The 25,459-nt window shown below is 51.9% G+C and overlaps 1 protein-coding gene across 1 annotated transcript in view; it reads right to left on the reverse strand.

Moving 5' to 3' along the window:
- Positions 1–25,459, reverse strand: part of COL23A1 (collagen type XXIII alpha 1 chain) — a 369,266-nt gene that overhangs the window by 80,911 nt on the left and 262,896 nt on the right. The gene's annotated exons all lie outside the window — the stretch shown is intronic.

The following is a 25,459-nucleotide window of genomic DNA, read 5'->3' on the forward strand; positions in this document are numbered from 1 at the left end:
CAGGGAGGTTAATGGGCTTTCTGGGGCCGTATGCTGGTAGCGGGTAGAGTCACACAGTTCAGATTGACAGCCATGTCCTTAAACACTGCCTGGCTCTCTCTCATTAAGGAAGACACTTATTAAAGGAGAGAGGTTAAAGAGTCCACGGTTTTCATAACCTCTTCTTGGCATTTGTTGTTTATTTATTATTTGAAACACTGGGAACCTCACAAAGTAGAAGCTGCCCAGGATGTCTCTCGGAGGTCTGTGAAGTAAATGTCTAAGTACAAGGCCGATGTGGTTGGCAGCCCTGGAGACCCGAGACGACTCCCGCCCCCTTTACACATAGCACGCCCTCCTTGTGCCATCCAAAATGCCTGCAGTTTCTGGGCTGGTTCCTTTCCCTGAGTTAGGAGCGGCTTTAGTTAAGCTTTTCCAATGGGATTAAGGAGTCCAGATCCATGACGCATCCTGGTGACACACCAGCCGTGCTGCAGCCCCAATACACCATGTTCTCTGGAGCTCCAAGAGCATCTCCCCAAGGGCTCGGGTTGGAGGGCTCAGGCAAGGGGGTGCCCGGCAGGCTGGGGATGGTGGGGTGCCCAGCAGGCAGACCTGCTGATGTGCTGAGCTCGGCGGGCCACGTGCTGGGGGCTTTTATCATCTCTTCAATCCTCTCGAGTAATTCTGAGATGTACAAAATTGGCCCCATTTACAGATAAAAAACCTGAGGCCCACAGGCGAAGGGACCATCCAAGGCTCAGAGCTGGTCAGGCCAGGGCATTTGACTGCACCAGTGATGCCCTCCTTCCTTTTCAGGGAAATGACTGTGGTTTTGGCACCAGAGCTAAACATGGAATGTCCCACCCAGAGGGTGCAGCAAGAAGGACGGGAAGGGGCAGGGCACGGGAAGGGGACAAGGGCTGGTCACGGTCTGTGGATCAGACTGTCAGGGCTCTTGTAAGTGCCTCCAGTCAAGGGGCTGAGGTTGCCCAGGGAGGCAGAGCATCAACGTTTTCTAGTAGAAGCACTGCCTTTTTTTTCTTTTTTTTCAAGACAAATAATCTTTTATTCATAGTCATGGTGTCCTCCAGAGAGCATAAACTGATAATTGCTAATAAAAAAACAAGCACTGTATTCCTTGATTAGCTTGATTCCTTTGATTAGACTACAACAACCTTGTAGTCTCAAATTATTATGAGGTAAACAATAGGTTTTATTCACCTACTTTTTAATACAGCATCTCTTAGCTGAACATAAAACCCAGAGAATGTATTACTGCAGAAACTGTGTTAAATTTTTTTTCTTCTGAAGATGTGTGAAGAAAAGTTAGAGAGGTATTTGTTTAAGCAGTTTAAATATAATTCTACTTAGAATCCAATTGTTCTTCACAGATGGTCATTCCAGCACTATAAACTTATGTTATATCCACTAATATATGTTCGTAATTCGATGATTCTTAGATATTTACTTTTAAATAGGAATCAATTAGATAGACCTAAAGGAGTTAGAAAGTATTCTGAAAAATAAAGAAACATATATGAAATACGTCTGGATTTGTTACCTTCTTAATATAATGTAACCTGTCTAGAGATTTCCAGAATGAAAAACGTAAGGTTGGAATGACTTTCAGTACTTATTTTTAGGAAAAATATACCTCTTATTAGTTTAATAAAAAAAATATATCCTATAAAATATTTATGATATACAGAGTTTTAATGAAGTTTGAGTGATTAAAATTAAGCCTTGGCTGGATTTCATCAAATTCAGTGTGGAGGTTTGGAGACTCATTGAACAGTTCTTTCCTTAGATAATTACCTTGCTTAGAAGTGCTTCCTATCCAGACAGAATTCCCGATTTTTTTCACTTACTAAGAGAAGTCTGTGCCTTCATGCCTTTATAAATGGAGTAAAGCATGAATATATCTTCTAGGAAGAGGGATCTTGTTTATTGGAATCAAACTATTTTAACTAGAATTATAGTAAGGAAAAATTCCAACCACAGTGATATTTAAAATGGTTTTATTCTCTCTCTTTCTTAGCTTTTATCCATCTCTTTTTGTAAGCTATATACACTCGAACAAACTAATAATAACAGTAAGATCTAGTTTCAAGGTAGTGAACTGCAACATCGAAGTCTGCAGACTTCTTTGCAAAAAAAAATGTTGCTTGGCATTAACAGTTTTTCTATCAAATACAAAATTCTGAGTGAGATACATCACTAGAGAGTATACGAGTTCTTCCACTCTAGTTGGCTTGTTCTATGGAGTGAGACTGATACTACTGCTTATCTCATAGTTTTGTTATGATAGTTAATATTTATTAAAAAACTCAGACTAATGTTTGACACATAGTAAATGCTAAAGACATGCTTACGGAATAAATAAATACATTCATAAATAAGTCAATCTCTGTTCTAGTCATGCCATATTAATTACAATCCACATGCTAGAGTTTGTGATATTCTCTCTGTCTGGTTCCCCACCTCTCTTTCTATTTATTTAAATCCTATTATTCTTCAAGGACTGTGCAGATCTCACCTTTCTAAGCCCTTCAGGACAGACAACTCTGGACTCTACTAACCTCATGTTTCTCCTTCACTCATTTGCACTTATGCACAAATATCCTGTTTGCTTTATTTAGCCTTTACTGTTGGTTGTTAACCAGGCAAGGGCATTAGAATTCCCTGGGTTGCTTTTCTAAAATGTATATCCCTAGGCCAAACGCCTAGAATTGTTAGATTCAGTGAGCCCTGCCTGGCACCAAAACATGCGCATTTTGAAAAGGTTCTGCAGCAAAACCAATATAAGCCACTAGTCAAGATACACTGATCAAAATTACCTTTTGTTGCAGGTATGTGGATTTTCTTTATCAACACAATCATGAACATCTTGAAGACACAGACCATGCTTTGTTTTTCTTGTGTAAACATGGCCACTACTGAATAACACTCCTCTTTTGTGTTTCATTGTAAGATCTCTGAGAGTGGCGCCCAGGTTATGCCTTGCCAATGGGTTGGGGAGCGTATTAGTCAGTTCTCATGCTGCTAATAAAAACACACCTGAGACGGCAATTTCTAAAGAAAGAGAGGGTTAATGGACTCATGTGGCTGAGGAGGCCTCATAATCACGGCAGAAGGTGAAAGGCACATCTTACGTGGTGGCAGGCAAGACACAATGTGAGCCAAGCAAAAGGGGAAACCCCTTATGTAAAACCACGAGATCTCGATGACTACCACAAGAACAGTATGGGGAAAACCACCCCCGTGATTCAATTATCTCCCAAATGCGTCCCTCCCACAACACGCGGGAGTTATGGGAGCCACAGTTCAAGATGAGATTTGGGTGGGGACACAGCCACACCCTATCAGGGAGGGACAAAGAGAGCCACAGGTAGATCACTCAACTGTTGCCACAATTATGCTATGTCATGAATAACCACAACTCTTCAGTGATCTACCAAAAAAGGCCCCCTTGTTCATGTTTCTGGAATCAGCAGGAATAGGCTAGGCACCTGTGCTGATCCCAGCTGGGTTTTCTCACATATTTGTGGGGTCAGAAGCACTGCCTTTTGAAAGCCCCCAGCCTTCGGTGCCTTCCAGCGGAGACTTAAAGGGAGAGGCACTAACTGGGAGTCCTTTTGATTGGCAGATGTAAGGCACGTGGGTGCCATGATGGGGAGCCAAGCCACAGGCCATTTCTCAGGCCTGGCAGAGCCCCTCCCCAGCCCCTTCAGCCCAGGCAGCTGAAGGGAGGACTGAGCAAAACCGATAGGAAGAGGGGAAAGCCCCTCAGTGTGCCTGAGACTATGACCCTTCCTGCCCACAGGGGCTCAGAGCCATGAGAACATCTCTGAAGGGCTGAAGGGGCCGGACTAGCCAGCAGACCTGGACAGGAAGGGGAAGGGTGGGGGGACTCCAGAAAGGGGCTTTTGGCCAGGCGCGGTGGCTCACACCTGTAATTCCAGCACTTTGGGAGGCCGAGGCAGGTGGATCACCTGAGGTCAGGAGTTCGAGACCAGCCTGCCCAAATGGCGAAACCCCATCTCTAATAAAAATACAAAAAATTAGCCGGGTGTGGTGGCGGGCGCCTGTAACTTCAGCTACTCGGGAGGCTGAGGCAGGAGAATCGCTTGAATCTGGGAGGTGGAGGTTGCAGTGAGCTGAGATCGTGCCACTGCACTGTAGCCTGGGCGATACAGCAAGACTTCATCTCCAAAAAAAAAAAAAAAAAAAGGAAAGGGGCTCTCAAGGGTGGAGGTCAGGTTCACCTGAATATTTAAAGAGCCTGTACCCAGGTGAAGGGAGGTGCTGGCTACAAAGAAGCATGTTGCCGACGCTGGCAGCAGGACTGCTGGTACCCGCACAGGCAGCAGGTACAGCCACGGTGCAGGCTGTGTCGGTGCTGGGTGGCCAGCGATGGGTGGAGGGCTGGGGTTATGGCTCTTGCTACATGGGCTAGTGGCCTGTGGCTTTGGGCTTGGTCAGCCCCAGATCTGTGCTAGCGCAAGTGAGCTTCGCCCCAGAGCCTGTCATCTCCTGGGATCTTGTTTCCTGTTGGAAAACAGGCTCCGGAGAGGCGCATGTAAACCAGCACACCCCAAAGATCACAAATTCCTCAGCTCTCCATTCACCCCGAGTCTTAATCACTGACACATGTACTCCTCCGAACTCAACGAAGGCCAGGATTCACTGCTTTCAGAGAATGAAAAGCTCTATTTTTTTTTTTTAAACGTAAAAGGTCATTCGTGTGAGCTTTGATTTTCATGAGAATTGCTTGTAACCTGCCTGCTAAAAGCCCCACCCTATCCTACTCAGAGGTTCTAGGTGGGCAGGTGAGGCCTGGGGCATGGCCGGTGGGCGTGGGCATGGCCTTTGGCAGGCAATTGTCAGGAGAAGCTGGCCATGCAATATGCGCCATCCGCTCCCAGCCGAGCTGACCCTTGCAGGCCTTGGACAGGGAACTCTCGGGGTTCCTCGGAACTGTGGACCAGCGCCCTCCTGAGGGAAGGGTGCAGCAGCCCGGCATGGCCCAGTTTTAACTCCCGCACCCCCTGGAGCTTGAGTGGGCACTGGGGTGACCGACTGTCATGGTTTGCTGGGGACTGAGGGGTTTCCCTGGGCTCTCAGTGCTGAAATCAGGTCAGTCTCAGGCAAACTGGAACTGTGGGTCACTCCAAGGGCATCTGTAAGAAGGGAGGCCTCCCCCGCCTTATCTGCCCACTGCTTCCCCGCACCCGGCCGCATGCCCCTCCATCACTCCTCAGGCCTGCCAGGCTTGCCCTGCCTTGGGGCCTCTGCACCAGCTTCCCTCTCTCCAGGGCTCTCCTCTGCCCATCCCTGCATGGCTGAATGCTTGCTGCCTCCTCAGGATGCCTTCCTTGACCACCAGCCTCAATTTTCAAGTGCCTGCCTCATGCATTTGTTGTCACATTTTCCCGTTTTTATCTTCTTCCAGCCACTTATTTCTATGAAAATTGCCTAGCTTATTCTACGTGCTTTTCAGAGTTTATGGTTTCTCTCTTCTTGCTGGAACATCAGCTCCCTGAGGGCAGGGCTCCTGTACACTGGCTTGTGGCTGCAGCCCCTGAGTGGGACCATTAGTGGGGACCCCAAGGTGCTGGGTCTCCAGGCCGGAACGATGGTTGGCCTCGCTGGCACAGAGCCACCTGAATCAGGAAGGAGTGGGCACTGATGAGGCCCCTATGGCCCCGGGCAGTGTGTAGCCAGGTTGTACACAGGTAGACACAGCCCTGCGTCCCCTCACCTCATTCTCAGAGCAGGTCCCACGTGGCCCCCACGCCTGGCCCCTCGGCCACCCAGCTCTGTAGGATGCTGAGGTCTTAGGAAGCCGCACCAGCTGTGCAGTTTGCAGACCACAGCTTCAGAGGAGCCCGAGGCTGAAAGATTGGGGGGCCTGAGGACTGCTCCCAGATCCTGGCCTACGAGGCTACAAGGCCCACCCAGTTCCCATGCATCCTTGACTTGCACCCCAGGGGCCTTGGGGCGATTCATGACTTCTTTCTGACCCCCAGGGTCAGGGCTGAGGTCCGGCTTCCGCTAAAGAGCTTCAGCTGTTGGGCCGGGTCTGCTGTGCCTGGCCCTTGTCAGCAGAGGGTGGCTCCCCGGTGTCTCTCACCCTCCTTTCCCTCTAAAGCCACAGCTCCCCGCTGTGGGGGCCTTCCGTGGGCCTGGAGGTCGCGTGGGCCCAGAGCTGGACCCTGCCTCCCGCACAGTGGTGGGGTGTGGGCAGGCTGTGTGCTCAGCCATAGGCAGTTCTTTGTCCTTGCCCTGAGAGGGCAGCCACGGTGCGTCCAGCTGTGTTTTGGGCAGCAGGGTTTTAAAAACAGCCTTATTAAGATATGCTTCACATACCATACAGTTCATCCAGTGGTTTTTGGAACATTACATTGTATTTGTAAATTTCTAAACTATTCTGTAAAAATTCTGGTAGAATACATAGCATGAAAGTTCCCATCTTAATCATTCTTGAGTGGACAGTTGAGCGGCATCAAGCACAGTCACACTGTTGTGCAGCCACCAGCACCATCCCTCTCCAGAGCTTTTCTCATCTTGCAAAACTGAAATTCTCTACCCATTAAGCACTACCTCCTTACCCTCTCTCCCCATGGCTACTAGGAACCACAGCCTATCTTCTGCCTCTGTGAATCTGATGACTCCGGGTATTTCATGCAAGCGGAGCTCAGCAGTATTTGTCCTGTGACTGTCTTATTTCCCTGAGCATGGTGTCCTCAAGGTCCATGCGTGTTATAACCTGTGATGACGAGGTCGCCTTCCTTTTTTTTTTTTTTGAGATGCAGTCTTGCTCTGTCGCCCAGGCTGGAGTGCAGTGGCACGATCTCGGCTCACTGCAAGCTCCGCCTCCCAGGTTCAGCCTCTCGAGTAGCTGGGACTACAGGTGCCCACCACCATGCCTGGCTAATTTTTTGTATTTTTAGTAGAGATGGGGTTTCACTATGTTAGCCAGGATGGTCTCGATCTCCCAACCTCGTGATCCGCCTGCCTCAGCCTCCCAAAGTGCTGGGATTACAGGCCCGGCCCCATAGCCTTCCTTTTTAAGGCTGAATCATACTCTGTTGCATGGATAGACTACGTTTACTCTGTCACCCAGGCTGGAGTACAGTGGCACGATCTTGGCTCACTGCAGCCTCTAACTCTTAGGTTCAAGTGATTCTTCTGCCTCAGCCTCCCAAGTAGCTGGGATTACAGGTGTGCACCACCACACCTGACTATTTTTTAATTTTTAATTTTTTTGGGGGACGGAGTCTCGCTCTGTCACCCAGGCTGAAGTGCAGTGGTGTGATCTCAGCTCACTGCAACCTCCGCCTCCTGAGTTCAAGTGATTCTCCTGTCTCAGCCTCCCAAGTAGCTGGGACTATAGGCGCCCACCAGCACGCCCAGTTAATTTTTTCTATTTTTAGTAGAGATGGGATTTCACTGTTGGCCAAGCTGTTCTTGAACTCCTGACCTCATGATCCGCCTGCCTCAGCCTCCCAAAGTGCTGGGTTACAAGCGTGAGCCACCGCGCCCGGCCCATGCCGGACTACTTTTTTTGTATTTTAGTAGAGACGGGGTTTCGCCATGTTGGTCAGGCTGGTCTCGAACTCCTGGCCTCAAGCGATCCACCTGCTTTGGTCTCCGAAAGTGCGTGAGCCACTGCATGTGGCCTCAAAAGATCATTTTCCTCTGTTCCCTCGTGAACAGGAGAGGCAGAATCCCTACTGTCCCAAAGGCCATTTCCCAAAGCGGAAAGATCTGGATTTGCGCGCTGCTTCCCCCGTGAGTGTGGCCTGGAACAAGCTGGCTCCTGCCTCGGGGCTGCCAAACTGAGGTCCTGACCCCTCTCCAGGTCGTGTGAGGATGAGCCGAGATAACCGCAGATATTAAACTTCTCACACCTCAGTTTCCTCTGTCTCAAAATGGGCATTTGTACCCAATCCCAGGGCCTGTCACTCATGTGGTCATTCCAGGGACACCCACGGGAGGCCCTGCAGACACTAGGGACCGGGAGTTGGGTCAGCCCTGTCCCCGGGTTCCATGCGCAGCAACACTCCCAACACAGGCACACACCACAACGCAGCGTGGGCAGGCAGGCTGGCGACAGGCGGATAGCTCGGTGGGCTGTGCCCCCAGTGGGTCCACTCGAGGACATGCTGTCCCTGGCAGCTCAGGGGTGTTCATGCCCTTGCAGAACCAGTCTCCGTCTGCAGGGCCCTTCCTGGTGTCTGGAAACTTGCTTCTTCCAGAGGGAGGCTAAGCAGGACGGGGTGGAGGATGTGGGGTGGCGTGTGGTGCTGTAGGAGTAGGGGGTCCCAAGTGGGCAGTGGCCTAGATCTGGGGCAGTAGAAGGGGCTCCTGAGCCTAGGGGTGAGGGCAGCCCAGCTGTGTGTGGTCATCAGACCCAAATGGTCCTCACCAGGCTCTCTGGTCCTGGAGGGCAGGGCCCTCACTGGCCTGTCTCTGGGGCTTGGCAAAGGGTGGATGCACAGGGAATGTCTGTGGTCCTAAGCTCTTGCCCTTCCCAGACCCATTTCATTGCCCACAAAGGGCCCTATGGTAACTGATCGCCCTGCTCTGATCCCCAGTCCCCAAGGTCCCTACTCTGTGGGGACCCTGGGGACTGCATGGGGCTGTTTCTCATCCATTCAGATACTATAGCATGGTCAGAGAGTTCTTGGTCTCCCCAGATACAAGCAGTCCCTTTCGTTTCCTCCCTAGGTCCTGTGCTGCTTTGAGTGGGGTTAGGCTAACTGCAGAGGGTCCTTCCTGGGGAGAGGCTAAGGGGGATCTGCTGGGAAGCTGGGAGCCCCTGCTGGGAGCGGCAGCCCCATCCTGCAGGTCCCAGGTCCTGCATCCAGTGCAAGCCTGGGCTTCTGCACTAGAGAGATGCCACCGTCACCTTGGCTGCTTCTAGAGCTCTTCGGAAGACCCTTCTCCCTGGAGCAGGGCGTTGGAATGCTGCAGGGAGCAGGAGGGTGGCTCCCACATGTGGACCTACCATGAGCCATGCGCCGTGCTGGGCTGTCCAGATGTCTGCTCATCTAGTCCGTGCAGCCCTGCCAGGAGATAGCATCAACCCTCCTTTGTAGATGAAGCAAAAGAGGCTCACAGAGAAGTGATATGTCCCAAGTCACACAGCTGGAACAGCTGGTGTGTGGCAGAGCTGGGATGAAAACCTGGATGTGTTCAATTCCAAAGCACTTGCCTTTTCTTTTTTGAAGAAAAAGAAATGTGACGGCCTGGGGTCTCTCCATCTATTCAGATGCCATTGTCCAGTCAGAGATCCCTGGATGGCCCCGGACACAAGCAGCTCCTTCCCCTCTTGAGGTCCTGTGCTGTGAGGGGTGTGGGTGGGCTGAGGCCCTTTGGGGGCGTGAGGGCTGGGGTTACTCTGGAAGGTGCAGGGGGTGCTTGGCCCTACCCCCGTTTCAGATTTAGTGGGGCTGGAGAATTTGCATTTTCAACAAGTTCACATGCTATGCTGGGCTGGTCTGGTAAACACACTCTGAAAACCAAGTGGCTTCCTTTTCTCTGTCTTTAAATATTATTTTCTCTTTTACGAAATATTTCCAGCCTCATGTACTTTTCACCGTGCTGTGTTGTCTTTTATGTGCTCAGGATGGCTGGAGTCAAGTTGTAAGTTTGCAAAAACCAGGGAGACCCATTCTGGGTTCATCAACCACCGGCGATAATTTCCACTACGATGACTGTGACTGCTGCCGCGTGGGGTGTGCTTATGGAGCAGTACCCAGTGCTGTTCTGAGCCCTGTCACGCAAGTCGCTCCGTTACTTTTCACAGCCACCTCCCAGGCAGAAGCCACCACCTTCTCACTCTACCAAGGGAGGGCAAGTCACTGGCCCGAGGCCACACACCTACACACACACCGCAAGGCTGGGGTTCCTCCCCAGGTGGTCCGTGCCACAAGCGTGCACCCAGCCTCAGGATTCAACGAGCTGGGACAGAAGTGCCTCACCAGTTCTAACGGAAATGGGTTGAATGGCCAGAACCAAGGTCCTCTCCCCACCCGCTAATCTCTCTGACTGAGTTCCCAGGCTGTGTCAGCAGCATCGCCACCTACCTGAGAGCTCGGCGAGGGTTGCGGGTGGCCCCATCACATCCACAGTTCCTGCCCGCCTCTCCAGATCCTAGTGGCAGCAAAGCTAAGGTTCTACGTCACTGTCTGCATGCTGGGCCTGAGGGGCATTTTAGGCATATTAACCACAAACCTCACAAGCACCTCACGAAGCAGGCACTATCACTATTCCTAGCTTTGCAGATGTGCACTGCAGCACCAAGAGGCTGAGTGACCCACTCAAAGTCATGCAGTCAGGAAGAGAAAGAACCAGACGCTGAACTTCTGTCCCCTCCAGGTCCAATACCAGCGTCTCCCCAGGCTCCAGGGTCCAGGGTCACTGCCTCCCCTCTGCCTCCCCCGTTTCCTCTCTTGCCTCCTTCCTCTCATTCCCTATCCTTCAGTCAGGGCCATCCTTCTAGGCCAGAGATTGGATCATGCCACTTCCCTTTAAAGGCATCCACAGGTTCCCCGCTGTCTTTGGGACAGCACTCCCTGGCCAAGGCCCTTCCTGGCCAGCCTGGACTTCCGTCTCCAGCCCGCTCCGCCCAGCTCCACTTGCCCTCCATGAGTTACGCCTAGCCCACCTTTAGCCAGACACCTGGCCTGGACATGCCACACCCCCTGAGCTGTGCTACTCAAGTCTCCAACATCTTTTCTCCGTCTTTTTTTTGGCCAGGAAAACTCCTACTCATCCTACAATACCCAGCTAGGACATGGACTTATGTCTTAGCCTTCCCAGCTGCTTACTCTTGGGCCAGGGAATCTACTTGCTACAGTGATTACTTAGGACACTGGGATGGAGCCGTCTGCCCATCAGTCCCATTGCCAGACCATGAGCTCCCCAAAGCGGGGCCCGAGTTGGCTTGGTCTAGGTCCTCTGAGTGGCCTAGGCCCAGGCAGAATCCTGCTAAACAGGACCAAGGTGGACATTCACCAATGACTATGCAAAGAGGCTCCCAATTCCAGGGTGTCCACAGTGGCCTGTGCCTGGGTCTGATGTTTGCCATGCACTGGGAATGGACAGCATGTGGCCTTTTTCCCTTTTTAACTGTTGTGCCTGCACTTGGCCTGCCCGGTCTGTCCACTGGGGTGGGAAATGCCAGTTTATGAACCAAGGGTGAGCCGCCGTGGTCTTTCTAGCCAGGGCTGTTGGAAACCACTTGAGTGGATCTAGCCCTAGTAAACGGCTCTTAACCACTCCCCAGGGAGTGCCCGAGACCCCCCCCCCCCAGATAATAAGCTCCATGTGTGTGGGAGACAGGCCCATTTTTTTCCTAAGGATTTATGAGCGGGGGAGTATTCTCATTGACCTCCATTTCAGGAAAGACCTCTTTCTGGAACACTTGCCGAATACTCCATCAACAGTGAAGCACACGTGCTCGCGGCAAGCCTGCTTGACGGCCCCATAGCCAGCATATGTTTTTTGTCTCCTACGCATTTTAGCACTGGCTCTGGGGAATGCGTGTATTTCTGAACGTCCCTAAACACAGCTCTGAGTGAAGCACTTATAATTTACCCTCCATGAAATCCATCGCTGCTCTTTCCAAACATACTTGGAAGTGGATTCAAAGTTTATTTAGAGAGAACATTTAAAAAAAAAAGACCGAACGAGAGTGCTTGTGGATTCTTACTCCCAGCCCCGGCTCGCTGGGACCTTGGGAATAATTGCTTTGGCTCACAGACGTGACACCCTGAAAAGAAACCGTGAACATGTGAGCCCTGGCCATCTGTCCACGCAGGCATCTCTCCAGTTCATCCTCTCTTTATTTATTCACCTGTTATTCTATCTGCTTCTCCCTCCCTCAGACCTCCTTTTTCTTTTCCCTCCACTCATGTTCCCCCACCTCATCATTCATCCATTTCTCCAGCCCTAGAAAAATGACTCAATTCTTTTTATTTATTTATTGTTTTTGAGACGGAGTCTCACTCTGTCACCCAGGCTGGAATGCAGTGGCGTGATCTCTGCTCACTGCAACCTCTGCCTCCCGGGTTCAAGCGATTCTCCTGCCTCAGCCTCCTGGGTAGCTGGGATTACAGGCGCCCGCCACCACGCCTGGCTAATTTTTGTATTTTTAGTAGAGACGGGGTTTCACCATGTTGGTCAGGCTGGTCTCGAACCCCTGACTTCGTGATTCGCCCACCTTGGCCTCCCAAACTGCTGGGATTACAGGCGTGAGCCACCGCGCCGGGCCAAAAATGACTCAATTCTTATTCGAGGGGAATGAATGACTTTATTCATCCAGGACAATCAAATACCCATTTGCATATTGGTTCATCCATTCATCCATCCATTAAATTAGCAATCTTTGTTCATTCGTCTTTCTGACCAGACATCCATCAAAGATGTACTAATAACCCACTCTGTGCAAGGCACTGGGATACTGGAGTGCATCCCAGTTCCTGCCCTTGAGTAGCTCACAATAATCTGGGAGATAAGATGCAAACAGCCAATTACAGCACAGTGTGGGAAACGCTATTAGAGACATGTGCAGGTGCCCTGGGTGTCGGGAAACGGGCGCTGATGCCTGGGAACAATTCTGGGTACAGAAAGGGCTATGGAAAACACCTGTGGAAAACCTGCCCACCTCTCCCGGTCTCCCAGAACCAGTGAGGCAGCCACCTGGGGCAGAGCAGACTTCAGGCCCACTCCAGGGCCTTGGAGACCTTATCTGCCAGGAATGGTCTTCTGGAATGGCCTGGTTCAGACTTGCCACTCCCTTAGTGATTCTTACAGCAGTCCTGTGGGGCCTGTGTTACCAGGTCCACTCTGCATTGGAGGAGACCGGGGCTCAGGCGACTGGAGGGGTGAGGCGCAGCAGAGCCCATGTGCTGGAGTCTGAACACCGGCAGACAGTGCATGTGGCCCTCTGCAGCCTCTGTCTAGGGGGTGGCCCTCACAACAGCACCAACCACTGGGCTACCTGCTCCCCTCTGAAGGCCTCCTGGGTGTTCAGGACCTAGCCCCGACGATTTGGGGTCAGGACTCTCCCTGCACCCCACACAGCTCAGAGCTACCCGAACAGTCCTGGCAGACAAGCTGCTCTCCCTGTGTGAGAAGCTGACTGCTCAAAGGACCCCAGCAAGCCCTGCTGTGTCTCAGCACCTCCCTTTCCCAGCCTAGGGCTGAAGGACTGAGAACGAGGACCTTGCCTGCAGAGCAGGGACCGTGCGTGCCCAATTCCAGCCTCTGGCCAGGCCTGGGCTCTGGATCCTGCAGAGAGTGGCATGGTCCAACCAAGAACTCTGGGAGCTGGCAGACCCAGCCTCCCTGCCCGGGTGCAGATGGCAGGGCGGCCCCTCTGCCCTTTGACCAAGGGTTCCTCCTCTGCCACGGCAAATGTCTGGGGCCATCCTTCCTGCCATCCACTCCCACATGTCCCCACTGAATTTCCTGTTCCTCATCCCCTGTCCCTGTCCACACGCCCCACTGCGTTTTCACTTCTGGGCCTCCCTTCCCCCAGGCTCTGCTCTTTCCATCCAGCGTCTCCCTGATCCTCATCCAAGGGGCCTTTCTAACACTGGCCAGGCCAGTCTCCACTAAAGGAACAAAACCAAAGTCCACGGCCACCTTCTCAGCGCAGAGCAGCATGGTAAAGAGAGACCCAGGTACAAATCCTGACTCTCTCACAGGCTATTCCCATGAACTTGGGTAACTCAACGGCTCTGGGCCTTAAGTTTTCCCACCTGTGAAATGGGTCTATTCATGGCTTTCTTATGGAGCAGCTGTTAGCATTATGGCTGAGCATAAAGTAAGGCTTTCCCTCAAAACTATGCTTCAGAAAGGAAAGAGTCATTTTGTGTTCAAGTCTTTACGGAAGTCTTTCGTTTTAGGGGGTGCATGCTCAACTAATTACTCGAAAAAAAGAGATGACAATGTACTGTTTGGTGCCGACACACAACCTAAACCAACCCCAATCAACGTTAGTTCTAGATGGTTATAGAGGTAACGCAAGGGGTCTATTAGAAAACAAGAGGAGCCTGGTAGTTAAGGGTGGAGACTGAATATGTAGAAATTTATTTTTACTACTTCTAGAAGGGCAGAGAGGTCAGGAAACGAAACACCAGCAACAATAACAATGCTGAGAAGCAGACAATGAGGGCTACCTGCCGATACAGAAATGGGCAAGAACACAGCCAACCCCGGGAGGCTCTAGCTTTGGGGGTCCTGGATCAGACCTCAGGCTCCTCAGCCAACGAGCACTGGCAGCTCTGGCAGCTCAAAGCCCCTTTGTCAGGCAGAAAGCCCCCCTCCAGGTGGCCAATTTCAGGTTTCAAGTGTCAGCTGGATTTTCTGCTCACTGTCCCCCATAGCCCGCTAGAAAGTTCACTGCCAAATTGATTTCCAAATTTTGTGAAACAAATTTATTCCCAGGTGAAAACTACTGTATCTGATTTCTTCTGCAGATGACCCAGCCAACATGGAAATCTGCTTTGTCTGACTTTCGAATTCACCCGAGTCAGCTTCCATTGCTCAGACAACTGGACGGGGCCCCAGTTCCCACAGCGTCCCAGCCAGATGAAGAGAGTGGGGCCTCGAGTCCGTCAGCCAGCCCTAGACTCTCCACAAGCCAGGCCCCAGGCTCCCCCTGCCAGCCAGGAGGCAGAGAGTCCACAGACACCAAAAAGCGTCCATGCCTACCCACCCCCACCAGGAATGGCTACTGTTTCTCAGCCAGAAGTAGGGCCAAGAGAAGTTCAAAAAAGCCCTGCACCCACCAGGCCCTTAGGGACCCCGAGTCACACCTGTCCCCTCAAGATTCTCTCTGGGCCATCGCAATCCACCCACACTTGGACGCAGGATGAAAGTCTCACATGTGGCCGGGCACAGTGGCTCACGCCTGTAATCCCAGCACACTGGGAGGCCGAGGCAGGTGGATCATGAGGTCAGGAGTGCGAGACCAGCCTGGCTAACATGGAGAAACCCCATCTCTGCTAACAATACAAAAATTAGCCAGGCGTGCTGGTGGGAGCCTGTAGTCCCAGCCACTCGGGAGGCTGAGGCAGGAGAACTACTTGAACCCAGGAGGCAGAGGTTGCAGTGAGCCGAGATTGTGCCACTGCACTCCAGCGTGGGCGACAGAGTGAGATTCTGTCTCAAAATAAATAAATAAATAAATAAATAAATAAATAAAGAATAAAGAAAGGCTCACATGGAAGCTACCAGTGGCCTGCTCCCTGACGCCCTCATCCCCTGTGACCATGAAGCCATCAGTTGAAAGATCCAGGAGGCGAAGGCCTGGGTAGCGTCCCCTGGCTGGAAGGTCCCAGGAGGGAGTGTATTTGGGGGGAGAAGTGCTCCCTGCAGGCTTCTCCCCTGAAAAGCCTGGGCCCCTGGGCCCCTGGGACTGCTGCCCTCACTGCAGGAGAAGGACCTAGGGTCTCCTGCCCATTTATGAAGGCTCAACTCACACACGCACTGTATTCTGTCGGCTTTGACCTCTTTCAGCTTATTTGGTGCTCAGTCCTCACAGCAACCCTGTGCAGTGTGACTCCCTCCTTACTGTTTCAAGCCGTCTGAAGCCTTCCTCTGCACATGGGTAAAGATGGAGCCATGGCTGAGCGTGGTGGCCCATGCCTGTAATCCCAGTAGTTTACAGGCCGAGGCGGGAGGATGACTTGAGGCCAGGAGCTCAAGACCAACTTGGGCAACATGGTGAGACCTCATCTCTACAAAAAAATACTATATAAATATATATATATACAGTGTGCACCTGTAGTCTCAGCTACTTTGGAGGCTGAGGCAGAAGGATAGCTGGAGCTGAGGAGTTTGAGGTTGCAGTGAACCGAGATTGCACCACTGCCCTCCAGCCTGGGTGACAGAGTGAGACTCTGTCTCAAGAAAAAAAAAAAAAAAAGATCCAGCCACTCACCTTGGCCGGTGTGGCCCTGTCTGATCTGTCCCTTGACATGTCTCTGTTCTCATTTCAGATCCCTCTACCCAGTGAACCACGAGGACCTCCTCTCTGCTCTTTCACCCCAGCCCCACAATCCTCCTTCAGGTCAGGGGGGCTCTGTGCCTGGGAAGCCCTGCCCACTCCCCAGCCTGGCTACTTCTTGTCACTCAGGTCTCAGCTCAATGTCACTTCATCAGAGAGGCACCCTCTGGCAGTCCTACCAAACAAGCCCCGCCTTCACTCTGTCACATCCTGTCCTGGCTCATTGCATGTTTCCATCCTGCTAAAATGCAGACTTCTTAGCCGGATAAACCTCGTCTCTTATTTCCCAGTGCCTGGCATATAGTATGAGCTTATAAGTATTGGTTGAATAAATGAAATGAGAACACAAATGCCCAGTACAAAAGGAGTGACTGGCCCCAAGTTGCAAGCTGGCAGAGGCACTGCCTCTGCTGTCATGCTATGTTCCCTGCTGGGGTACTGGCTTGGGCGGCTTGGGGGTGGCTCTGTGTCAAAGGAACCTCCTGGAAGGCAGAAACGACCCTTCTGGGTGTATCTGGCAGAGGCAGTTGCAGCGCCTGCAAATCAGAGGAAAGTGAGGTCACGGAGAGTGGAGGCTTTGAGGCCAAACACACCTGGGTGGGTCCCAGCTCTCCAGTCACCTGCTGCATGGCCCTGGGCAAGCCACTTACACTCCCTGAGGCTCAGTTTCCCCATCTGTAAACTGGGCACAACATGGCACTTGTCTTCTGGATTGTTGTGAGGCTCATATGATGCCCTGCATAGCAGGCACCTGGCCAGGTGCCTCAGAGCCCTGTAAATGGTCCCCGAGGAATCCGCAGCCCTCTGGGCAGGACGCGGAGCAGGGTGAGGCTCTGAGGACAGAGGCAGCCACCGACAGGAGGGTGGGGCAGGAGTAAACACCACAGGGCGCCTGAGTTTGGACACATGCGCCTGGCTTCTGGGTCACAGGCAGGGCTGGGCCATGTGCAGAGTTTTTCATCTTTTAATCCCAGCTGTTATCAGCTGCTGGGAAATAGCTGAGCCCAGTCTCCTCGCTGGCACAGGCTTCCTCTGAATTCCACAAAGAGAACAAAGAGTTCCGAAACAGTGACACAGCTGTCCTGACCGGCAGCCCGGGGAAGTCAGCCGGCAGGGCCAGGCCAGGAGGAAGACATGCAAAAGCCAAGCAAAGCTACTTGGCTAGGGGGTGGGCACAGCTGCGGGAGGCTGCTGGAGGCCTGGCTGACTAGCCAGCCAGGGACCATCCCAGGCTCTGGGGCTGCTGGGAGACTGGGGGTCACTTTCTCTCTGAGCTGGGCCTGACATTGTGTACTCAGGAACCTTCTGGAGGTGTGAAGGTCCTGCTCCGGGACTACTCCAGGGTGCAAAGTGAGTGGCGTGGCTAGATCTCTGCTGGTGACACCCCCAGACACCAAAGCTCTCCCCTTTTCAGAGCCTGGAGTGGTCGTCTGCAGCTTTTGGTCACCCTCTCCACATCTGGATGCTTTCCACATCGCAAGCTCCACCTTCCAGCACTCACTGCACATTTCCCTGCTGCCTTGGCTGCTAGGATGCAGGTGTGATTTACGGACCACCTATCAGAGGTGTCTCAGTGAGATTCAGATTCGGCAGAATTGGGTGGGGACAGAGCATGATCCTGAGCCAGCAGCTGGGAGGCAGCTTCCAGATCTGGCAGGAGAGCTTGGGAACCATTCCCGGAAGCGCTGTTCTTTGAGGTCTCTGGACCCCTGAATAACCTCCCACTGCCCTTTTTTCTTTTGGCTTAAACTGGCTGGAGTGGATTCTGCTGTCTACAACTATAAATCCTGACAAACTCCTTAATGATTCCCTGGCAGGGCTTCAAACTCCGCTGCCTACAGGGATACACAGGTTACACAGACACAAGAAACAGACTCGTTTAGCTAAAATCACAAGGCAGCCCACTTGGTCTATGTTTGATTTTAACAGAGATGTGGTTCCAAGTCACCTTTATTAGAAGAAAAGCAGGCAAGCCCCATGGTAAATGGTGATTGACGCTCGACTTCCAGGCCAGAGGGACACTAGGAGTAGGGGATTGTGATGCCCTGGAGACGGGATATCCTATCTAGAGGGAGCGGCTCCTAGATAGTTCAAACTGACTGTTTCCAGATCCTTCCATTTTTCAAGAGAAGCCAGACATCGGGATTTTGATGTGAAATCTCTCTTATTTTTCATTTTTGACTCTTTTTTTTTTTTTTTGAGACGGAGTCTCACTCTGTTGCCCAGGCTGGAGTGCAGTGGCCCGATCTTGGCTCACTGTAACCTCCACCCTCCGAGTTCAAGCGATTCTCTTGCCTCAGACTCCAGAGTAGCTGGGACTACAGGCGCCTGCCACCGTGCCCGGCTAATTTTTGTATTTTTAATAGAGACGGGGTTTCACCATCTTGGCCAGGCTGGGCTTGAACTCCTGACCTCGTGATCCACCCATCTCGGCCTCCCAGAGTGCTGGCATTACAGGCGTGAGCCACAGCGCCCGGCCGAGTCATGTTTTGAAAAGCACCATGCAGGCCAAAAAAGCCCCGGAAGGCCAGCACCTTCCAAGTCTGGGTTTGGCCTGTGACTGCCTTTGTGGCCATGGCCTGAAGGGTTAAGTTCCAGCTCTTGCTGATGGCACTTAGGGCCCTTGGGTCCTCCCTCACCATCCCTGCATGCAGGGACCCACAGTTCTTATCTCTGTCCCTTATCCAGGCTGCCTCCCAACCCGGCCACGCCCTTTCATGTCCTCACGCCTCTGCCTGGCAACATGCCTGTGCTGCCTGGTCCCAGTGATCAAGCCCTTTGTGAAATGCATCTCCTGCTTCCTGGACCCGAGGCTTCAGTCTTGAGGTCCCTGCACACCCTTCCATCCTGGCGCTCCTCATCCTGGGTGGTGATCATCAGGGCCTCTGCCCCCAAGCCCAGGGCTGGGAGGACGTCCATCTGCGGAACAAGCCTGGCCTGTGGCTGGCCCCCTGAGGAAGTGGGCCGCTCCCGGGGTCTCGAGAGCACTCATCCTGGTGGAACGGGGCGTGGGAGTGAGTTTAGGGACCCAGCACGGGGACCTGCTTCTTCCTGTCTCAGTGATATGAGGTCCCCAGACCTGGACAGGGCCCGTGAGGTAGCCAAGGGGCAGCTGGACTCACTGTCCAGTGCGTGAGCCCCTGGTCAGTCCCCCTTCCAGATCTTGGAAATGCCTGTGCACCTTCGGGGAGAGGTTTTCCCTTTCTCCTTAGGGGAGTAGCTGGGGAGGTTGCGGCCAAGTTCCTTGTCCTCCACCCCATGCCCTAGGGATGTCCAGGCCCTCAGGCTGTGGGCCAAGGGTGCCCTGGGTCTTCTCTGCCCTCCACTGCAGACTTGCCTCCCTCCTGCTCTCTGGAGTGCGGCTGTGATGCGTTTCAGTTTCCCAGACTCTAAGCAGCCTTACCTCACATGTATTAAACTCCCACTGTGTGCCCGGCACAGTGCTGGGTGTGTCCACATCAGCAAGAAGACCCACAACAATTCTCTGAGATCAGTCTCATGACATACCCAAAGCACATGCCTGAATCAAGCCCACGCCCCTGAAGCCAATCCTGCCCTTTTGCCAAAAGAAATGATTTCCGTTTGTGGGGCAAGAAGGGAGCCACCAAGAGGCACCGGCCAACCTCTTCGTGCCTCTGGCTCCCCAAAAGAAAGGAGCTCATGGGAACAAGTCCACATTAGCATTTCAAAGACGACCAAAACTCTTGCACATGTGATTACCGCTTGCACATGTGAGGGCTTCCTGCTGGGAGCGCTACCTAGTGGCACCCATGGTTTGATTTCCCCAAGTTGTGTGTTCTCTTACACATGGGAAATCTCAAGGGAGAGACACTTCCCAAGAAAATTACCTTCATGGGTCTTGTCACCTACCTGCCGTCTGCACTTAAAGACAGCAACATGAGCCCCACTAGATGACATGAACCAAGCGACTGGTGTAGTCTGGGTATTTTCACATATGTTGTCTCACGTGTTTCTGCCAAGTCTTATGAGGTGGGAATATTATTAGTAATTTTACAGGTAAGATGACAGGGCCCAAAGAGGTGGCTTTCTTAGTGTCACACACTTAGTGGGTAATGAGGTGAGATCCTCAGATCCAGGCAGCTGACCACATAGCCTGTGCCTCCCCCACATCCCAGACTTGGATGGGGCTGAACACGTTCCGACATTCTGTTCAAGTCATGAAGGGTTTCCTCCATAGGTGGAGACCACAGGCGTCCCTAAGAGCAGCCCTAAGGCTGGGGAGCCTGGTAAGTGGGAAGTCTCAGAGCGGCTCAGGGCCACAGACCGAACACAGTAATGGGAAGTTGAGGAGGGCCTGCCCTGGTGCGCCAACCAAGGGGGTGTGTTCAGCAGCAATGTTTCCTAATTAAAATGAAAGGTGGGATTTCACAGGAATGCTACATTTTAAACCCTCTAGCCACTCAGATCTTTGAAGGGAAATGATGTGTTCATAATAATTTTGGAGTAGATAACATAATTTACAAACCACAAGTGTGTTCTATGATTTAAAGTGATGGAAGGGCTTTCTGTTACCTCATGGTAACCAGGAATTTCAAGAGGCATAATTGAATTTTAATCCAGTCCCATAGGAAGAGCGGTCCCCCTGCACAGGGAGAAGGAATAAGGAAGACAAAAAGATGTCAGCTGCTTAGATCACATGACTTCCTGCTTATTTCGTGAGCTGAATATGCAGCGCCTGGGCATGTACCAGATATTCCTTCTTGAAACTGAGCCAGGGCAGGGGGCCTGGTCCATGTGTATCTGGAGACCCTTGTGCTAGAATATACCAGTCCTTCCAGCCATATAGAGACTGCAGTTTCAGTATCTCCCTATAGAGAGGAGAGATCAAAAAGGAGTTTCCTCCTTGCCTGCTTTCAGCATAGACGGACAAATAAAGGAGGAAGATCTGCAGCAAGCTCCTAGGTCTAGGAACTACCATTTGGACACTGTGATCACTGGCAAAGTTCTTGCAAAATGCCAGTTTGCTCACCATATTTGAGCTACAATTAATCTACCATGTCTTTGCAAAGAATTCCAAAGGATTTGGGATGAGCAAATAGCCTTGCTGTATCGCCAGCTTTTAGGTGGCTGTGTTTGGTGTCTGTTTCTGAGGTTCGTTTTGCCTTATCCAAGTGGCAGGCTAATGGGGACGAAGAAGCCCTCTTTAGCATGAGTGGAATAAGCCAGGTGCCCAAGGGAAGCCTAGAGTTTTGGGGCTCTGAGGAGGGTGAGGTGAAGTCAGAACCTGGCACAGGCTGGCACACACACTAGGTGTTCAATAACATCTAAAAGAATTCAGATGTTTCTCAAAAAGCTAAACACAGAGTTACCATATGACCCAGCAATCCCACTGCTAGGTATATACCCCAAATAACTGAAAACAAGTGTTCAAACAAGTACTTGTACGCGAATGTTCCTAGCAGCATTATTCACAATAGCCAAAAGGCAGAAAAAACTCAGATGGCCATCACCTGATGAATGGGTAAACAAAACATGGTCTATCCGTACAATGGAATATTATTCAGCCACAAAAAGGAATGAAGTACAGATACATGCTATGACATGGATAAACCCTGAAAGCATTGTACTAAGTGAATGAAGCCAGGCACAGAAGGCCTCAGATTGTGTGATTCCATTTATATGAAAAGTGCAGAATACGTCAATCAGAGATAGCACCGACCGGTGGTTGCCACGCAGAGGCCGGAGAGAGCCACTGCACAGCGGGGAGGAGTATCCTTTTGGGTGCTGAAATGCTTTGGAACTAGATACAGGTGATGGTGGTGTGACACTGTGAATGTACTCAACCCCACTGAAATGTTCCATTAAACTGGTTAATTTTATGTGATGTGAAGTTCACTTCAATAATTTTAAAAAAGAATCCAGCTAATAGTTCATCTTCCTTTTGGCAGACCAATCTGTTTCATCTTGGACTTAATGGTGCTTTAAAAACAAAAATTAAAAGGAGGGAAAACTGGCTCTCCTAAGAGGGTAGACGGAAAAAAAAAAAAAAAAAAAAAAGGCAAAGCTGAAACAAGTGCAGCTTTCCTGCAGCTGGTTTTCCAAGGCCTCTGCTATACCAAGGCGTGGGTTTGCACTTGCAAAGAATAAATACACTTCTCCCGCAGAGCCAGCGAGCTGCTCAGAGCGGCAGAAACAGGAATCACGCAGATCTCTCCAGTCTGTCCCTGCCCCCTCTCGGAATTCGATTTCCCATGGGAGGGAGGCCTGCAGAGGACATCAGGGAACGTGCAGCATGGAAGCAGCACGTGTGGGCCGCGACACATCGCGCCAAGCCAGCCTCGCTCATCTGAGAGGGGTCTGAGTGTGTAGCCATCCACCCCACAGCCTGCGTGCACTTGCTGGAGCGCAGAGACCCGTGTGTGAGGGCGAGGAGAGCATGCGTGTTCCTGACCCGGTGATCCCCGGCCAGACCCCAGGAAGGAGCAGAGGTTCCCGTGGGAGTTGGAGCGTTTGTACACCAACAGATTTCACCCACCTTTCCACTCCGGAGGCAGGCTCTAATGGCACAGTCCAGACGTCACCTCTCCTTAGTTTTAAAATTGGTTCCATAAATTGGAGTGAGTTCAAACACATGAGACCCTTCCAGAAACTGGGCCGACTGCCAGGCTCTCCACACATCCAGAGTGGGTGGAAAGACAGAGAGAGGGAGTGGGGTGCGGGGTTATGGAGTGCATCCTTCCAGGGCCAGACTCCCTGCTCTGGGGGTAGGTAGGCTCTGCCGGCCTGGAGGAGGCGCTGTAGAGGAGGCAGGAGGTAGGGGACACTCGGGAGCTGCCGTTCTCCCCGCCATCCAGGATTGCAGGCTTCCTCTGTGCCCAGAGACTGAGGCTGCTCCACAGACCCCCCCATCTTCCTGGCACAAAAGCATCACTCGCTGTCCACCATTAGCGTCTGGTGATGGAAACAGGCTCATGGGGTCATGGAGGGGTCAAAAAAATGATAATTTTAATCATTATTATATTTATGATTATATTATACAGTCTATTTGTTTATACATTTTTTCATTATTATTGTTAAAATTATAATCCCTGACATTTACGGAGCAGTGACCTCATGCCAGGCACTGTGTTTTGTGTGCATCATTTCACCCAGCCTCCTGACAGCTCCGTGAAGTGGCAGCCACTGTTATCCCCATGTTAGAGCAAGCTGAGAAACGGAGGGGCTGTACTTGGGGCCACACATCTTGGGACTATGGGCAGAGGAACTGACCCAGGCAGTCTGACTCCAGGGTCCATGCTGTTAGCCATGACTTTTTGGTATCAGGTGCTTCTGAAAGTCCCTTGAGCCCTGCCAGGGACCCAGGCAGACAGCACAGATGGCAGTCAGACAGACCCACCTCAGAACCAGGCTGGCCAGAGAGGGACGGTGTCAGTCTCAGGACCTGATCTCCAGGAAGTCCAGAGGGCACAGTCCAGAGGGCACAGTGAGATAGCAAAGGCGGGTCAAGCCCTCAGAGCGATGCCCCAGGGACAGCAGGTGCTAATCCCGCAACCCACAGGACTCTCAGCAAGGACTGCCTTCCCGCCAAGAGCGTGGTGCTGTGGCTCAGGTGAAGCTGGGGCGCCGCTGCTGTCATCCTGGAAGCCCTTTAATGACAGCAGTGCAGCAGGCTGTTCCCCCAACAACTGGGGTAGCTCCTGGGTCACTGGCCAGCACCGGGTATGGGGTTGCTCCTGGGTCACCCAGCACCGGCTATGGGGTTGCTCCTGGGTCACTGGCCAGCACCGAGTAGAGAAGTCGGCTTGTGTTTGGTGGGAACCATGTACTTAAACTCCAGATGATTTGATTAATAGGGGGCTCCTGGGGAACAGAGACCAGCTGAGGATATGCAGCTCCAGGGCATCAGAAGAGAGGGCGACCAAGTGCCCACACAAGGGGGATCCTCTGCCTCTTTTTCCTTCTGGCTTAACAGGAATCTGCCTAAATTACATTTAAACCCGATGAGACTATGACAGCTGAATGAAGGCCAGAGATGGGCTGAGCCTTGTCTCTATCAACAACACATCTTAGGGCTTGGAAACAGAAGCTCAGAGCTGCATGAGCCTGTGGGTCACGAATTCACTGCTCCTGCTTTAGGCAGGAATTCGTTTCCAGCCTCCAAAGGAGTGCTCATGCGTCCTCCCCTTGAACACTTCCCCTGACTGGGAGCTCACTACCTCAAAGAGAGGTTCATGCTGTCTTTGGATAGCTCTGCCTATTAGAGAGCTCTTCCTCCACTGAACTAAAACCCATTGCCTAAGGTCCACTCAGCACTCATCTGGGTCCTTGGGGCCATACAGAACAAACCCAACCTCTCCTCACAAAGCCTCCTAAGAGATGGACAGGCAAAGCCGCGACCACAGTTTCCAGAATTACCTCTACAGGGTGTGTGTTCCTTAAACCTCCGCCATCCTGAAAACCTTCTCTGGCCCTGCCCCATCCAATACATTCTGTCCCTCTGCACTAAGACTCCCGAAATGAGATCCTTAAGCCTCAGAGCAGAGCAGGGCAGGAAAAACACCTCCCTTGTTCAAGGCATTGTGCTCCTGTTATTACAGCCTCAGATCCTGCACTGACAAGCAGGCAGCTGAGGCCATGAGGGGATGGCGTGGGAGTGAGCCCATCCTTGGCCATGCGGTAGAGAGGCATTCTCACTGACCCCACAGCCAGCTGGCATGTGTTCGGGAAAATAAGAGAAAAATGATGTAAGCACTGAGGATGTGTTCCTTTATGCACTGGAGTAAACATGAGCGGGGGGATGTGAATCTGCCGGTGCCTCAGTGGGCCTCTCAGTTCCCACTGCCTTGTATGGGGTGGGAGCCTGCAGCTGAATTCTGGAGTTTGGTGATAAGGACTTTCTTGAACTCAAGGGCTCCTGACTGCCAGCTCTAGCTGCTTTTCCCCAGCACTGGAGCAAACACTGGCTCTGTGGGGCTGGCAGAGAGAGGAAGCATTCCTGGGTTTCATGGGTAACCTGAGGGATTTTCAGGAGTGATTTGGAACACGTAAAATTGTTGCCTTATGCAAGAACAGAAATCCCACCTAAAATGTGATTCTGCAACAATGACTTATGATTAGGTGGTGGGATGGGTGGGTGGCGCGTGGCTGCTGGGGGATGAAGAGATGAGTAGAGGGATGAGGGGTCGATGAATGAATGCACGGGTTAGGGAGATGGATTCTGGTGTTGCCTGTCTCTAGCTGTTTGACCTTGGGCATCTCACATGTTTAGCCATGAGAGGGGCACCATACTCCCTCCTCACAGCATTCTCATGAGGAATGCACCTAGGAAAGTTCCTAGGCAGGGAGCCTGCTGCAGGGATGGGCCTGGCTGAGAACAAGGACACCTCTCTGACCAGCAATAAGCCCCACCAAAAAATGTGCTCATGTAAGAAAAACAATTATCCAAGAAGCATGTGTCAGAAAAGCTTTGCTGGTGGCTCCAGCGCAGGA

Source organism: Pongo abelii, chromosome 4 (genome assembly GCF_028885655.2).
Source record: "Pongo abelii isolate AG06213 chromosome 4, NHGRI_mPonAbe1-v2.0_pri, whole genome shotgun sequence".
In the NCBI taxonomy this organism is placed as follows: domain Eukaryota; kingdom Metazoa; phylum Chordata; class Mammalia; order Primates; family Hominidae; genus Pongo; species Pongo abelii.